Here is an 18,561-nt window from a genome sequence, read left to right as displayed (position 1 = left end):
AGGAAAAGCCTTTTTGTACAGAGGTACTGCAACCAAGCTTGTTCAGCCCAACATAGGTAGATACACCTTAATTTTTATGCTGTAAGAAAACAATCTTTTTCAGACAGACTATAAATATGTAGAAAGAATAAATCCTGGAACAAAAAGTACCACCACAAAAAATCCTAGTTTCCATTTCCTACATAAAAGCCTTAAAGATCTGAGTTTTTCATATTTTTCATTTTCTTTTATCACTTCTAACACATGGGATAAGTAGCAAGATCTCACTGTTCTTCCTAAGGGAGTGGTTCCATTGAGAAAAAAAAAAAAGTCTCATGAAAAAAGCTTTGGTCTTTGTTCACATTTTTATTCTTCACAGGGCTGCAGGGCTTGCAGGCTGTCAGCAGTGAATTCCTCTCACCCTCTTTGCTAGCAGTCTCCTGGAATTCAGAGAATGACTGAGAGTTTTCCACTTGATGGGAAGGAGAGAGGCTGATAAGAACAGAGCTCTTGATTCCTCCAGAACCAGTGACCAAGCCTTATGTTTCTCCCACACAGTTTTTGTCAATCTGCTTTCTGAACTTATTTCAGAGCTATTTTAGTGTCTGAACTCCAGCTCTCAGCCTGAGAGTCTACTCCTGTCTCTGTCCCCAGGGCTGAGACCCCTCATCTCCAGGGAATTACAAGCAGTCCTGCTGGAACAATTTTATGCCAGCTTTACCCCACAAACTGTCAGAAACATACTTTGACAGCTCCTGCAAGGAATTATGAACATGAGTGTGCTGAAAATGATTCACAGTACTCCTCTCCAGCCCTCCTGTGCATGAGGGAGAACGTGTTGCCCTTTTCACAGCAACTTTTGCAAATTGCACTTGCCCCAGAATGTCCCTCCCGGGTTTTGGCACAATCCTTCTCCCACACTGTCCTCGACCAAGATGGCAAACTCTTGGCAGAGGTTTTGTGTGTACAATGTGTTACACAACATCCACTTCACAGATCTCTTCTTGTTTTGAGTATGGCACCACTTTGCTTTCACCACCGGGCCTGGTTTGCTTCTGTATATCTCTAACAGAATTCAAGATAGTTCTGGTTCCAGGGTAGTAAAGATTGCCTTTTGGGTTTGGGTAGCCCTAGCCTATCCAATATATTTATAATAAAAGGAAGTTCCAACTTTCTGAGAAAGAGGAACGTGAAATTTCTTTTAATCTGCATAAGCCTTCACAGTTACATTTTTTTGTTTGTTTGTTTGTTTTAGAAATGATAAAAATATATTACAGTGGTAGAAATTCATGATGGAGCATTTTCAGGTAGTCTAGCTTCAGTCTCCTACCTCATTCTCCCAACTTGTTATGTACACACATCTCCTTTTCTAATGAAAATTTTGCAGTTTGTTAAATAGTTGCATGTAACTCAAGTTTGTTACACACATTAGTGTTATGTAATATAGGAGCTTCTTTACAGAAGAAAAAAAGATAATATATATCTTAGAACAATATAATACTGTTAAATGTTATAATATTGTTATGGAATTGTTATGCAAACAAATTGTTGAGCGGTTTAAATCCCACATCTGTTAGAATTTCATAAGGTGGTCATCAGTGGATTCCTAACGTATCATTACAGTATTTTATCTGTTACCTACACTTTTAAAGCAGTTTGACCACTCCTGTTTTTTCCACTATGAAACAAACCAAACCTTTTTTCCAATATCTTTCTTCTATGGAGATGTCATACAATAGAAAACCTGTGGATCACCCCTGATGACAAATCCTTAGTTGAAACACACTGTCCCAGTTCAAGGACATAAAAAGACTGAGCGTCCCAGTTTGCCTGGCTTTGCAGTGTGATCTGTTACTCCTGTTTCTGAGTGCAGAAGTGCTTTGTGACCTTTCATAATTCCTGATTCTTAGTAAAGTTTGAAGAAATGTCCTCTGCAATGAATGATAAATTTAGCTATTTTGTCTCCAGCAATCACTGTTAAATCTATTGGAAATTTGCTTGGTTCTGTAAAGGGTCGTTGCACTTTTTCAGCAGAGTAGATTGATTAAAAATAGAATCTGTTCAATGTGGCTTAGGAAATTAGTCATACTGAATCTACAAAAATGGCATGTAGGTAATGCACTTAAATAATAGCTGAAGAACCACAATCATACATCATGTATTTAACCTGGCACTCCAGCTGTAAGCAGGAAGCATCTAAAGGTAAATGTTCAGCCAGGTTGAGCATCTACTGTGGAACCAAGAAGAACATGGAGTTCTGGCAGTTCTTGCGTTTTAGTCTCATTTCTCATTTCTTTCTGAAATTCCAAGGCCAAGCTCATAAAATCTGATGTACTGTTTTATCAGACCTCTTTGTTAGAACAATGAAGTTGTCTTTCCTATTGTAAGTAATAAAAAACATATTTGCAAACCTCTGCCAAAAGAACTCGGATTAATCTATTTTCTGTTGAACTAAGTGCAAATCTAGCAGTCCACAAACTAAAATCTCCCTGTGTATCTCTTTTCAGTGTTTATTTTGAGGCAGGAATTTTTCCTCAAACACGTGTGTTTAATTGGGACATATTTTATTAAATTCCTGAGTAGAGATTGCATAGTCACATATCTGCTAAAGATAATTTCTTACACAACTTTATAGACATAACAGTTTATGTTACTAGAGCACATCAGGGATTTTTCAGGATCAAGTTTTTAGGTACAAGGATAATGAAATTAAAGATATTTTTAACTTTTTCAACAAAACATGGAGAACTTCAAGATTGTCAAATATTGCCTTGATGCTGTTCATTTGAAAGCCTAAAAGTTTGTTTTTGCAGAAGGGAGAGGAAAGACATTTCAAAACCAGTGGGGTTTGGATTTTCTTCATTAGCTTTGAGGGACTTTTAGGAAGGAAAGCAAAAGAACATTCTTAAAATAGCAGGTCTCTTTTAGACTATGGGTTTCTTTATCTTAGGAAGGGTCAGTTTAAGATCTCATTTTTAGGAGATCCCATTTTTAGGAGATTCCATTTTTGGGAGAGATTTTAAGGGGCATTTATTGTATTCTGCACTCAGTTTGCTGAATCTAAGCTTCTGCACAGACTGGTATGGGCTTCTGCACTGACTGTAGGTGCTGTAAATGCTCATTTGTATTTGGGAAGATGCTAAGTATCCCTTGAAATATGCATGAAATAAATATTTTCCTCATGTTTTTTTTCATTTGCTCTCTGGATCCCAAAACCAGAAGTTTGTGTTTGGAGGGTTGCCATCCAAAATCCTGTGTGCATACATTAAGTAAAAATGTATATTATTTCCCTAATGACTTAAAATCTATCATTTTCAGATGTTTTGTGAACATAAATGCCCAAGGTAAGAGCAAAGCTGTTTCCTACTGTAGTGTCTCAACTCAGTTTCAAGCTCTCATGACTTAACCACACACAGAATCTTCCATAAACTTCTGGGACTTGCAAGTAGCTCTTTCAACATTCATTTAACTAGAAAATAAAGAAAGTTGAAAAAGATTATGTCCTTATGGTGGAAGAATAGTAAAAGACTTTTTTAAAATGAGCTCAGAATATTTGCGTATATATAAATATATACTAAATATATATAAATTGTGTATATATATATATATGCATAAATCTCACAAATTGTAGATTCTTTTCTTAATTTTGAAAACTGTTTAGAGCTCTTAATGCTGACAGTTCTCAATGAAAAAAGGAAAGAGTATCTAGCCACAGAACTGACTACACCCTGGAAAAACAATTGTCAAATACACACTAAGTAAAATCGTGCCCTCAAAAAATCTAGAACAGTTGAAGAAGAAGAAAAATAAAAATAAGAATATCTTTTATACTAGTTCAGATGTATAGTTTTTACCTAGTAACAAGCCACATACTTTCTAGGTATCCTTAAGGTTGTTCAGAAATAATTTTTATCTCTTTGCCACCTGTTTTCTGAGGTGCTCAAAGGGATAAAGCAGATGAAAACACAGGACTGGCCTCAATTTGTATCCTTCCTATTACCCTTCAAAATCTGTTACTCAGAGTTACAAGAGATGTAAAATTTGGTGCCACAATGCAATACCATCACTTGGTTACACAATTTCTGAATGGGCAGTCTCTGTGAAAAATCTTCTTTTTTCTGCTCTCCTTGATTAAAGTTAATTTATGCAGCCCAGATGACTCTACAGAGTTATCAAACACTCTATTTGTAAGGATCTGCTAAAAGCTAACATGAAATTGTCAGGAACAAACCATGTCAAAACAACCCAATTTCTTTCTATGACAGAGTAAGAGGCCTCATGAATGGGAGAAGAGCAGAGGATGTCACATATCATGACTTTAATAAAGCTTTTGACACTGTCTGACATGACAATTGCATAAGAGAACAAAAACACTGGAGTGTGGGTAAGACAGCTCTAAGGTCAACATGCAGCTGGCTTGAAAATGCTACTTAACAAGAAGGTATCATTTGTTTTTTGGCAAAGTGGCAGGAGGCAAGAGGGATATAACAGTCCTAGATCCAATGCTACATAGAATTTGACTTAATAATCTTCTTGATATTGAAGTTTTGAGTTTGGAGGGACGGTCACCACTTTGGAAGGCAGGATTACATTTCAAAACCATTTTACTAAGCTGAAAAGTATAAAATAAATATGTGGTGTAACTCAAGGCAATTGAACAAAATAGCAGAAGAATGATGAACAACATGCATGTATACTGAGGGAAAACTAATCAGGCACAGAAATATCCAGGAAAAAAAAAAGTGAGAAGAAATCCTGAGATATTACAGTGCAAAAATCAAATGAAGAGGAAATGAGATGAAAGGTTGCCCAGCAAGGTTATGGAGTCTCCTTCTCCTGAGATGTTCAAAATCCAGCTGGACAAAACCCTGTGCAACCTGCTCTAGGTGAATGTAGCAATGCAGTTCCACACCCAAACAAATATTTCCAAACAAGGAAAAGGGGTTCCAGCTACACCCCTGACTTTTATGGAGAAGCACCAGAACTTTCTGTGTTCCTCTCACTGTGGCTGGCCCAGTGCAAACAAAGGGACACTCCTTGGGCTTTAGAAATGTTTGTTAAAATGTTCCTATTGGAAGCAAGCCAAATTAGCTCTGCTAAAACATTAAGTACTTAGGAAGGAGCACAGAGGTGCTCAGTGCTTTTAGGGAGTGTCTTAGGCAGGTGTCAGGTGCTTCTCTGGCACCTGCAGACAGCCTTTGGGTTGTTTCTATATTGTTTGTTATTTTCTATTTTATTAAAACATTTGCTTTGCCAAACACACCCAAGGAGCCCTCTCACAATATTATTAAGCCACTCTGGGAGGTTGCAGGTCAGCCCTCAGACTGGATACATCTTCAGGGGGCTCATGGCACTCTGGCCACGTGTAAGACCACATCAGGTGAACCTGTCTCAGCAGGTGGGTTGGACCAGATGATTTCCAGAGGTCCCTTCCAACCCCAGCTGTCCTGAGATTCTGTGATCCAAATATGCCAATCGTTGCTAGAAAGGGGAAAATTATTAAATGTTCTTTAAAACTTTTGGGATAGGATAGAAGCGCCCCTGTCTCTCAGTGAGCCAAATATGTTAGGGTGCAGCTCCCTGGGACAGAGGAAAGGAGCAGGGCTGTCTGAGCCCCTCCCAGTCCCTTTTTCTTGATTCCTCTGAGATGCAGACGTACTAGTGTAGATTCCAGTAAGAACCTAGCAATGAGAAGTGGCAAATGTGCATATTGAAATTGATACAGATTGTGTAGAGAAAGCCCACTGTAGCTTAAACACCCTGGATTGTGATGCTCCCAGACACTATGAGAACAGTAACAATGACAGTATAATTTGTTGTACAACTGCCTGTGTAAAAAATGGAAACTTAAAATTTTTCTCTCATGGAAATCAGGATTAGAGTTCTCAGAAATCTCAAATACATCTCTGAAACATGTAAGACAACTGAGTAGCTTTAGTCAGTCCCAAATATGCTTTCTGTTCTTTTATTACAATTTCACCCTAACAAATCAAAGTTTATAATCCATCCTAGACCAGAGGCAGCATAAAACTTCTCATTGAAAAATAACTGTCAAATATTTTTGGGTATGCCACTCGATAATTTCACAACAGATCAGTTTACGAGTAGTAAAAAGCTGAATTTCTGGGTTTAGAATATCTTTGTAAGATCTTTAAGCCTCAAACAGTTCACTTCAAACACATTTTAAGAGTAAAACAAAGCATTTCTTACCAACTCTGTAGTCTAACCTGACTTTCTGAACTATGTTACCTTAATGATTTTCTGCTTCAAATAAATTTTCTACTTTCAAATTCAAGATGTAACCACCATCCATATTTTAATGCGTGTTTTATCCAAGAAAAAAAAAATAGAATGTGATAAATACCACTCAAATAATATAAGAATCTCTCTGCAAAATAAGAAAAACCACTGTCCTGACTCAGTAGCATTTCTATTCTAAATATGCTCACACTGTTCACACTGTCCTGACACGAGAGTGTCTCACAGCAATTAAATTATTTATCCCCATTGGTCACAGCATCCTTTAGAGGAGTCTAACTACTCACATTTCTCAGGTGAACAAACAGGGGTCTAAGAGCATTTTTTGGCAATGAAGTACTAAACTTCTAACTATTTAGCCATATTTTGGAATCCTTATCCCTGGTTTAGATAGGTTGTTTCCCAGTACGAGGGGCAGTGAGGCTTGCCTGTACTGTCACTGGAGCATAACAAGTCATATATATAGGAAAGACAAAATCTGACATAAATTTATACCAAACCCATTGATGTGTTTGTTAAGAAAACCCCACATTATGTCACAGTGAGAAACTGGGAGTATCTTAGTGTGAAACTCACAAAGCATATGGTTTCCTAGAGTGAGGAAAAGGGGTTGAGTTGCCCAATGTCATCTATCCAAAACTTGGGTTCCTGGGCTAACCCCATCCTCTTTTAGGTGGGAGGTGAGGCTGGAACTGTCAGAGATCAATTTGTCCCCACATCACAGCACACCCTCTCTCTCCTGTTCCCTTCAGTTCTCATGATGAGCACGTTCCTCCCATACCAGCTGGGTCTGTGAGAACACTTGATCTCTCTTCGTCATGTCCCACATGACTTTTCCTAACTTCAGACCATGAAATCTTATTGGTGATGAAGAGCAACTCCCTCAGTTTCCTATTGAAGCTGTTCTAGTTCCTGTAAATAATAAACCCATGACTATGAAGAAAGTCAAAGTCTATTTACATCTCAGCTGAGCTCTGTAACCATCAGACTGCAGAATCTCTCTGCAGCTCACCATCTGGCTCAAAGATTATTTCAATATTCAGCAGTGTAGATCAGCTTTGAAGGCAGATAAAAAGAGGGTGCCTTTGGAATTTACTAATATAATTTGCAGACACCAAGAAAATCGAAGTAACTGCAGTTAGACAGAAAGAGGATTTTGAAAACCAGTATTGTGGATTTAAGCAACAATAATTGGCAACAAAAATTATTTTATGAACATAGCCTGAAATATCTTGTTCAGAGTCACAGTATGCTGAATTTTCTGCAGAAAAGGGAATTGCTTCTGGGTTGTCTTAGTCCCAAGACAGCATCTTCATCATTAGGCTTTCACTGACTCCTGAATTCAAGCTTCTCTTGTGATGTTATCTTTTTCTCTCTGCACAAATACATACAGTTTTGAAGCATTCATAAAAAAAAACAAAACAAACAAAATAAAAAGATAAAAAAGCAACAATAAAAAGAAACTTTTCATTACAAATCCTGCTGCTGTTATGCCTTAGAATGAAAGAAATTATTACAACCTCACATAGCCAACCCAGTTTATCATTTCCATTCAACCAATTTCTTTTTCTTGCTTCTGAAACTAAAAATATTTTTATCATTTGCAATTTACAAGGCATATTAAAAAGCTTTTTAAATCATCTGTAACAAGAATTACATCAAAAAGTTGTAACAACTCTTGTGAGAAAATTCAGTACATGAAAGCTCAGTTAAGACTGTCAAAACCAAGCATAAAACCTATTCCCACTCTGGTAGAAAACATCAAGATATTTCTAAATACAAATTGAATGTCAGTGGCCTCAAGCTCCGAGTTGCCCCTTTGAAGACGCAGATCCTTTCTTATCATAAGAGTAGGCAATCAGATATTTTTCCTTTTTACTGCATCTTATTTATACATTTCTATGCAAATGACTTTAATTTTGCTATTGAAAGCATTTGTTTGGCCATATCTTTGTGCTGTTGCAGACATTTACACATGATTTCAAGAGAGTAATATTTGGGAGTTTTAATAGTTTTTGTCCATTTGTTCACACTGAAGTTCTGTTTGTGTCAATAGTGAAGCAAAGTCCAAAACACATCACAGGAATCATGCCAGGATATGATATTTTCCAGAAAATAAAGAATGTGAGTGTCTGTCTACAAGTGCATAAGAAGCTTGTGTGCTTTATGAGGAGACAAGAAATCTTCCTTGATGTGAGGGAGATATAAACAATGATCATCAGGCTGATTTCATGCTGGTACCTGATACCCACAGGTTTGACATTACCTTAGCAGCCCCATCTGCTTCCTGGGGGATGAGGAGCCTCTCACCAGTCAAAGTAGTGATGTGATATATAAACATTACTTTGTGCCCTTCAATTTAAAGCAAATATATTGTAGAAGTGCTATAGTCTGAAAAAATAAACACTGTTTGGCTTCAGACTTGAGTCAACACTTGGCTTAACTCCCACTCTGGTCTGCATTTTGGGCAGATTTCCTTATAGTCTCATAAACCTCTGTTACATTATTAAAGGAATTTAATTATTTTTACATTTGGGGTACTTGAAAGGCTGATATTCAACTTACTAACACCAAAGAGAATTTTGTTTAGTCCCTACCAAAACACCAACATAGCTGTCAGTACAGTGTGTAGGCTGTACTTACAGATCAGGATTTAGATTAAATTCATCACCAGCTGTGCAAAGCACAGCAAGCTTTTCAAGAAACATAACTGCCACGTGAAAAGATAATAAAGTGGGCAACTTCCAACTTGCTCTCAACCTGCCTCCATGGGAGGGGGGATTCAGCCCTCAGCAGATCTGTCCTCAAAAGGGACAGAAAACATTTAAAGCAATCACATCAAGTGTTCACCTTTGAGAAATTGATATATAAAGTTATATGGACCAAGCTGTGCACAAAGGTCCATGGTATGTGAACAGAAAGCTGTGGGTAAATGCCACTTCCATTTCAAGCACACTAAGCTCAACTTCCATTTAGGAAGCTTCAGTTCATTTTCTGTGTTACTGCAAACATGCTCAGACTGCAGGACTGTGTACAAGGGTGGGATTGTCCATCTGACTGACTGTCCTTGCTCTGCTGCCTTGTGCTGCCAAGAGGGGTCCCACCAAAATCTGTACATTGGATTTCTCCAGCAGTGAACCTGTAGTGAGGGTCTGGGTGCAGTAGAGGGTAAATGGAGACTATCCCTGTTCATTCATGTATTTTCTGTGTGAATTGGGGAGAAAAAGGAGAGAGGCGGGTTTCAGAACAGCCACTTGCTATTGGAAAGAACAGGTTCATAAAGATATTAAACTTCTAGCCTGAAAGCTAAAAACAGAGACAGATTTCAAATAAACCAGGGACAGCAGCAGCTCACATCTAATCAGACATTTTGAGGATATGGATGGACACTGGTGTCTGCAAGTGCTTCTGGGGGAAACAGGTGTATTTGTGATGCCACCATGCAATATTTTGCTGAGATTAAAAGAAGCAGAAAGGCTGGGAGATGAAGGAAAACTCAGTGCTGCTGATACAATCACCAGGGACTCTATTGGCTCAGCTACTCCAAGCTTTGTTTTCTGAAGACCTTTTTGGAGAAACAACCTTGCTTTGCGTGACCCAATAAAAGCAGCAGGTCTTGGGGGAAGATCTCGATTACGTGGGGAGACCTCCACATCCTACAGCACTAGGACAGTTGCCTCTGTGGAGAAGCCATCAGTCCAAAGCACATTTTCTGCACTTTGCTGCTGAGAAAAAAAAGCAGAAAATCAAGCAGAGCCAAGCTCTGTGTGACTCTCATGTAGTTCCACATTATTCCCCTGTCCACTGGACCTCAACTGTTGCAAATTTGAAGCAGAGATAATTCTCATTTAACTTATTTATTTATATGTTTTCACTCCCCTGGTAATGTGCATTCTGCCTCTGAGTTCTACATAAGACACACTAAACCCCTCAATTTTAAAGTCTGTACATTTGTCTGGAGTACTCATGTGATAGTTATGATCCACCTAATTTCCAGTGTTCTTGTTCAAAGTGGAAAATATTGTTTACTTTTTAGCTATTAAAGTCATCTGATTATTTTAAGAAAATAATCTCTAAGCAGCAGTTAAAAATTATTATCTTTTAAAATGTATGTTATGTTAAATTATGTTAATTTTATCTCTGTTTTTCATACATTCTGTGTTCACTATAGCAATTTTAAATGTAGCATTATGATATTCCTCCACAATGCATATTGCTGACTTCCTCAGTTGAAATACAATGTGTCTACCGGGCTCTATTTAAGTCTTGATAACTGAAAAAGAGAATAAAGAATAAATAGGTTGCTTTTCTGTGTGTCTCTTGTTTCTTTTAATATTTTGCTAGGAGGAAAACAAAACTGAGCCTTACTTATCCAGACCTCTGCCCTATTGTGTCTCTTTAAATTAGATTTGCTGCAATGCAGTATTTTGTTTACTCTCCTAGAAATGAAGGACAGTGTTAAGTTGCTACAGAACCAGAGACTGCAGCAAACAGTCCAAACGTTTGTGAGAGCTTGTGGTTTTTTTAAGCTTCCCTGTACTTTGAAGGTTCAGAAAGGTTTTGTGAAAAAATAGAACGGTTGGAGATATAAAATAGAGTTTAAGCTTCACAAGGGAGAACAGAGAAATTAGTCATTCTAATTCCTTCGTAAAAGAAAGGGACGGTAAAGGTAGGTGGCAACACCAATGCTAATAATAAAGGCATGAGGATTACATAAAGAATAAAAGCTACTTATCAGTTATTTAAGTTGCTACTTTTGGGATTTCAGACTAATAAAAGCTGCTGAAAAGGTTTTTGTGGTGCTTTTTCACTGCTCAAAATTACCTGATTTTTTAATGATTTAGTGTATGGATGCAGTATAAAAAAGAAATCAGTGTTTTAGTTAATAACTAGGCACACATTACCATATGCACATGGTGTTTATAATGTACACATATTCATAGGTAAATGTTAAGAAACAGAAGGTTTGTATGTTATACCAGGTCCAGCAAAGGCACCCACATAGGAAGATGGTTGCTGATAATGTTTTGTTATCTGCAAGCTTTGCTATCTCCCAGCCATACACTGGAGATATTATCAGCTGATGGCCTCAAGCAGATCTACTTTTCAGTGAAAAAGTCACACATCTTATTTATAGTTGACAACTTTTGCTAAACATTTACAGGCAAATGTGCAAACATATGTCTGAAAGAGTTAAATACAAAAACAGTCTATAGATGGTCAGTAACCAAACACAGAGAAAAGGAAGAGGAAGGTGCCAAGGGGGCGCCCAAAATGATGGGAAGCAGAGTTTGTGCAAGCCCCAAAGGAGAGCAGGAACAGAAGCTCTTTGCTTCCCCCTGTAGGGGAAAAAACCACTCTGACCAGGTCTGATTTGCATATATTATTTATATTATTATTCATACATCAGTGCACTCCATGAGACTCTCTTCTCTGCCGTGCTCTGTTTCACAAATTAGGAGACACAACGTATGTAAACACATTTGCAAAAACAAAGGGTGAAGAAACTGTGAGAGGCAACATCTAAAGAGAAGAGGTCACCTTAATTACAACTGTCTCCAGTTGGGTAGGAGTTTCACGGAGGCTTAGTGCCTGTTTTTAATGTATTATCCAGATATCCATTGGTACAGTTCTGCTTCTAGATTTTAAAGGGATATTACAAATTCAGCAGAATTTTGAGTGAAATCTCTTCCTTAATCCCTTTCTTTTTCTTCTCAGCTCTCCTTTTTTTCCTGCAGCTACACCCAGACTCTTAGTTTGCCCACTGTTTTTTGTAAGCTCTTATGAGCTCTTCGCTTTGGCTTTTTTCCTCCATGTTAATCTTTGTTCGTTTGCAATGGAGATAGAAATGAAGAACACTGAGAATATTTTTAGTAGTAGATTTATGTAAAAAAATTATTATCTATCCTGACTTACACAAAAAAGAAAAAAATATATAGACTCTAATTTAAGATAGCACTTCATCTCATTTACTCCCATCAACATGAAAACATAGACAGGAAAATGTAACTGAAATAAGGAATGGTTTCTTTCAAAACCTCATGTATTGCTCTTAGATTGAAATCTGAGGACAGTTATACACTCACAAGACCAAACCCAGATTCCTTTAGCCTGTCTGTCATCCACAGCTCAAATCAAAGCAATCAGGATAAGGAAATTTTTTTAATTTGACCAAAAAGTCAGCAAGTGCCACTAGTGAAGGACTCAGGCACTGGAAGGTGAATGAATAATCCATGTATTAGATATATACTAATATTCCTTGGAATGTAAAAAATTAGTATTTCCATATGAAAGTGCAGATTCATTTTGATAGTTTCAAAAACTTAGGGATCATCATCTGTTTTGGGTGGGATACATCTAATCAAAGAATTTTATACCTGATCTAGTTGTCCTTAGTTCCTCTAAAGGTAGAGGAAATACTCTCCAAAAAATATTTCACCTCATCTTGAAGGAGATGTCTAAAATGAAGAATTACAGTGAAATATACCATAAATATGTGTACTTATTATTACTGAATATGAAGACAGCCTAGATACCACCACAGGTATAGGCAGTTACACTACATGAGTCTAAAATTAGACCAGACCAGTACAATATTTTATGTAACAAAAACAAGATCCTTGGAGCATTGCTCATTTTTTATAATCTCTTACTGTTTAACCATAATTACTCATCTTTAGTAGGCTCCAGGCACAGCTATAGAACTTCCCATATTTTTTTCGTCCCTCCTCTTCCCACTTGTCTCTTGAGGAGCAGCTGCCTCACAGTATTGATGCTGCCTTACCTGTGAATGACTGTCCAGTATGAAGCCGTGGAATTATGTCTGGAATATAATGAAAAAGTAATAAAGTAACTTTATATTATACTCTGTAAAACACCTTAGTTTTAGTAAAAAATCCCACCTGGTTCTGCTCTGTTACCCTGTTCACCTGACCACATGACTGACTTACCCTAGGCAAGATGGGATGAAAATCCTCAGTGAAATTGTATTGCTTGTGGTTATAAAATCCATTAATTCTGTGCGTTGAAGTAATTATTTATGTTGGGTTTCAATGTAAGACTATATTCTTAATTATTACTCTTGAATAAACAGTAAACTTTTAAAGATTAAGTAAATATGTTTCTTTGTGGTGTTACATTTTATAATTTCTAATTTATTTTTTTAATTTGCAGGAATCTATATTTAGCGATGAATAAGCTGCCAAGAGCTATCTGCACTATTAACAAGCAGTAGGTTATTTTTTTTAAAAAAATGTCATTTTTTCTAATTTCTTTTCTCATATTCTTTCCTTGTTACCATTTTTCATTAACATAATTGAAGATTTTTGAAGTGCCTATTAAGGCAATGGATTTATTTACTTACCACAGATATTTTGAAACACAAAAATATTTTAAATTAATAAAATAGTTTTTAAAACAGAATAATAACTCAAATTTAGTATATTTTTATCAATAATATTTTCCCCTTTAAGGACTATTTTTCTTAATCAATTTATAGATCAAAACATTTACAGAAAGATGGATGTAAATTCAAAACTCAGAAAAAGTTACAAAGTGAACTTAAGATGCATATATAAAAAAGAGATTTTATGTTAACACATTGCTTTTAACTGTTAGATTATTTTCACTCAGAAAGAGGTAGTCATCAAAACAAAACAGTCCATAAGAAAATGCTGTTTTCTATGAGCACTTAGAGCCACATTCTAAAATATGCTGAACACCAAAAATTTAAAAGCTATAAACTCTCCAAGCTTGCATATACTCTTTGAAAATAATAATGAAAAAATAATGTTTTATTCTTAATTTGCTTTTCAATTTAAAATAGTGTCAAATAATGAAAAACTAAAAAAACTCAGAAACTAAAAATCAAAATGGGATTGTTCAAAACAAACAAAACAAAATGTTTTGACTGAGCAAGACAAATTCTTCTGTTTTCTCTCACAAACATTTCAGAGGATTTTATCTTTTGTCTCACTTCAGCATACAACACTTTCTATAACCTTAGAAATTCTAAGAGTTCTTATAAAAACCATGAGACCAAAATTTCAAACAGACAAAATAGTCAAAGAAATGGACAGATATTAACAACAGTACGCTGATTTGAGAAAGAATCCTTTAATTTTCAGATAAGTAGGGCTAATAGAAGTGAAAAGACATTTATGTGCATGTTACCACCAAATCGTTCTGTGGTTAAGAAAAAAGAAGCAAGAACTTGTATAAATTCATGAATTGTAACCCTTCAGTTATATTCAAAAAGTCTTATCTAGAAGTCAGGTGGCTGGTTTAAATTCTGGTTCTGAGGAGAATCTCCACAGAGCAAGGCCTATTCCAGCCTGCATTAGGCTGAATTGCGATCCTAGGAAATAAATCCTTTTTTCTTTGGCTCATCAGAAAATCTTGGCAATAAGTTTTGCATAGCTAGATACCTAATTTTTATAAAGAGGAAATACTGTCACCTCCATCTAAGTGGGCCTTCAGCTGTCCTGGCCTTTAAGTGTTCCTGGGTTTTACTCTGCAGCACTGGCTGTGGTACAGAACTACTGGTGAACAGTATCCTGCCCATGACTTATGGGACTGTGTTTTCTGAGGTGGATATGATAGATTATTGTAGTTCTTATGTGCAAAATCGGTGCTTCAGTTTGGGATCAGGCAGGATCAAGACTCTTCTAGGCATGGCAAGGAAGCAACCAGGTATCTGGTAGTGAAAGTAACATCCCTACAAACTGATAGATCCAGTTGTCCTCAAAGGAGATTGAAGATAATGGAGGTTACAGGAATACAGGGCATGCAGTTAAGCAAAATTTGTCATTTATTTGTCTCCAGCCATGATTTCCTGTTCTTGTTATTGCAGAAAGCAGGCTATCTCAACTGTGACAACTACTTAGTTCAAAAAAGCGAAGATATCAGTGAAAATTCACAGGCCCTTCTTAAACAAAACTCTACCTCTAAAAGTCCAGGCAGTCTTGAGAAGATAACACTTTCCCTCCATCAACGCCACAGCTTCATAATGAGTGAGGGAGTGACTTTTGAGGCTATTTAAAGACTAAAGTCTGTCTTTTCCAGGTCTGTTCACACAAACCAGAAGTTGCCAAGGGTTCTTTCCACATTTGTCCTGTTGATCCCTCTTCTCCCTGTTGTGAAATGACATATAGTGGCTCACCATATGATGAGCAGGGGTGTTCACACCAGGTTATACAGCAGAATGTCCATTCTTATTGCAAACATCCTGTCTCTGTGGCACAAGGCTTACGCCAAGGAATGTGTGGTTTAGAGTCACCGAATCACAGAATCATGAAAGTTGGAAAAGACCTTCAAGATCATCCAGTCCAACCTTTGGCCAAACACTGCTATGTCACTAAGCCATGTCACAAAGTCTACTTGTTTCTTAAACATTTCCAGGAATGCTGACTGGACCACTGCTAGTAGGACTTTACCTGCACTGGACTTCAGAGTGGCAGTTCTTGGCTCTTGGGAACACTGCAGTTTCTGTTCCCCTTCAGGAATCTTGTGGCACACACACAATTGCTTGGTGGGCTGGGCTGTTGTGATTGTTCTGTGGGATTCCTGAGGGATGTAAAGATGACATGTGAAATATGCTCCTGTGTGACCAGGGGAGTTGTCCTGGGCTCTGCAACAACAGAAAATATTTTCCCATTGGATGTTAGAGGATCACAGCTGTGGTGCAGGACACAGAACCCTTCAAGATTATTCTGTCATATACCTCTCATATTTCCATTGAATTTTTAGCACCTTAGGGTTTGTACAGGGTATTGAGAGACCTATGGCATACAAGGACCTCCTTGAAGCTTCCTTTTATTTCCAGGTACAACTGACCAAATTCCCTATCCTGTTTTGATGTGCTGGCTACAGATATTGCACAGGGAAAATCAGGACAGGAGCTTCAAACAAGTACTCAACTGAACATAAAATTGTTAGTGAGCAATAAAGAGTCATAGTCCTCTGGTACAGTTGAGTGCTGATGTGTCTTCTCTTGTGGGAAACAGTATCTGCTGTATTCTGAGAACTTCAGCTTTTGCTGCATCCATAAATCAGATACATGATTAATTTTTCTCTCCCGGGGCTCTGCTGTGAAAGAGACCTCGTCTGAGATCCCTGGCTTCTATTTAGCTGCCATCTCCAGCTTCAGTAAAGAGCCACATGAGAACTCTCCTCCACACAAAGTATGTCAATTGCATATTTCTGTGAAATCCTCTGTGAAAGGGACTAAACCAGCTTTTCTGCCCAAGTCTCTCTTTACTTCAGATTCACCACTATCATCACTATTGCTTACATAACAAGTTGCTAGCTTCTCAAAATGTTGCTTGGAGGATTTGTAGGTAGAAAGAAAACTCTCAGAATCTGTCCTTTCTTCTGTTTATCCAGAGATAGTGGCAGGGACTCCCGTGCTTTTCACAGCTTCAGGCCAGAAGGTTTACAACCACCCTGGCTGAAGAGTGTCTGTGCTGTAATTCCTAAATTGTACCAGGATATTTTTATTTTTTACTCTTTGAAGAGTTCTTGCAGAAAATCACTGGAAAGTGCTTAAGGAGCAGATTAGCATTTATCTGGCATGCCTCCCCTGAAAATTACATTTTTCATACCGGTGTTAACCCCTTGGTACTTTTGAAGAGAAGTCACATTTAGCTACAAATCCTCTCAGCAACAGCCTGCATAAACAACACAACAGGGCTCAGAAAACTTCCACCTGGACTTTATCCCTGCCTCATTGTAACAGGGACACAAGTGCTATGTAGGATCTGAGGATGGAAAGACTGGGATTTATCCAGAGACCTTGAAAATACACCATCAGAAGCCAGAAGGAGTGAAATAGCCGGGTGGTTTTGATCCTTTCCAGATCTGTGATAAAAAGGTTTCATTTCAAAACTGACAGAGAATGGCAGTATTTCATCATTTCATAGATAGTGAGAAGAACAGCCACTCTGGGAAGGTTTTCTCTATACTGCTGGAAGAGACTAGAGCCAGTGCCTTTCCACAGGCTAATGCCTGTGCCCTCAGAGGGTTTGGGAAATCTATGTGTGAAAGCAAAAAATTTTTATGAAATCATTAATTTATCCAACATTTATTTATTAAAAACATTCATTTATGCATAAATGCTGCAACAAAAGACTGTTGGCAGAACATATTCTGTTTATTTAATCCTTCTGTATTTAAAGGATGGTGGAAGTCCTGATCCCTGCTTGTGCAGTTATCGGATATCCTTTTCAATTTTTTAGTCAACAGTGCATCTGAATTTACCTCTGGAATCTTAGAGTCAAATAAGGGAATACAGTCCAACAGTGGCTACACCAGAACTATTAAATTGATGTGCTCTCAAATTCCCACAGGACGTACCAAGGGACACATCCATCACCCACACCTCTCTTGCATAAAGAACATTTCTTGGCAAACACCTACTAAACTGCATGCCTTGAATCCATCACCTAGTTCTTCGATATTAAATATATTTGAAATCAGACAATCCATGTCATTCTGGAGCTCTCTCAGGGCTGTTGCATAAGGCTGCAGCAGAGGTGGGTGTTGCCCTCTTCTCCCAGACAACAGTGACAGGACAAGAGGACATGGCCCCAAGCTTTGCCAGGGAAGGTTCAGGATGGACCTGAACCTCACTGAAAGGGTTGCCAAGCACCAGAAGGGCTACCCAAGGAGGTGCTTGAGCCACTGTACCTGGAAGTGTTCAAGATGTGACTGGATATGTGACTCAGTTTAGTTGGGTGCTCAGTCAATGGTTGGACTCAATGATCATGGAGGTCTTTTGCAATCTTAATGATTCAATGATTCTATATGTTAGAAAGAGCTATTGTATATTTTTACACATTTCTCCATCAGTCTGACTTCCTTCTACTCTTCATGCTTGGCATAAATGCTAGGGACATTTGCAATCTCTTTCCGGCTCTCTCATCTCCTGGTAGAAAAGCTTCCTAATCCTTGGACTATTATTTCCAACAAGTCAAAAGTTTAATGATAATTTTAGGGTAGCTGTTACTTTCTTTCCAGTTCAACGTTAGTGGGTCAAGTTTGCACAAAAACCAACCAAACAAGAAAAACCCAACAAAATCACAAGTGAGAGATGTGTCACATAGATCAATTATTAGCTGTCGTGACCACAGAGAAAATGTAAACACTCGCTTCTCCTGGGTTCAAGATCCAAAAGGAATGACCATCATGCCATGAGTGCCTGACAGTTCATTTCTGATCACCATTGCCTGGCAGTGCTGTGCTGAGTCTGCCCATGAACCAAGCTGCAATCTGTAAGATTTCCAGCTTGCCCTGACTGACAACTGACCCTCTTGGGAAGGAGTTGTT

The sequence above is a fragment of the Prinia subflava genome, chromosome 2 (assembly GCF_021018805.1).
Source record: "Prinia subflava isolate CZ2003 ecotype Zambia chromosome 2, Cam_Psub_1.2, whole genome shotgun sequence".
Lineage (NCBI taxonomy): Eukaryota > Metazoa > Chordata > Aves > Passeriformes > Cisticolidae > Prinia > Prinia subflava.
The sequence above is the reverse complement of the archived record's forward strand: the minus strand, read 5'-3'. Positions refer to the sequence as shown.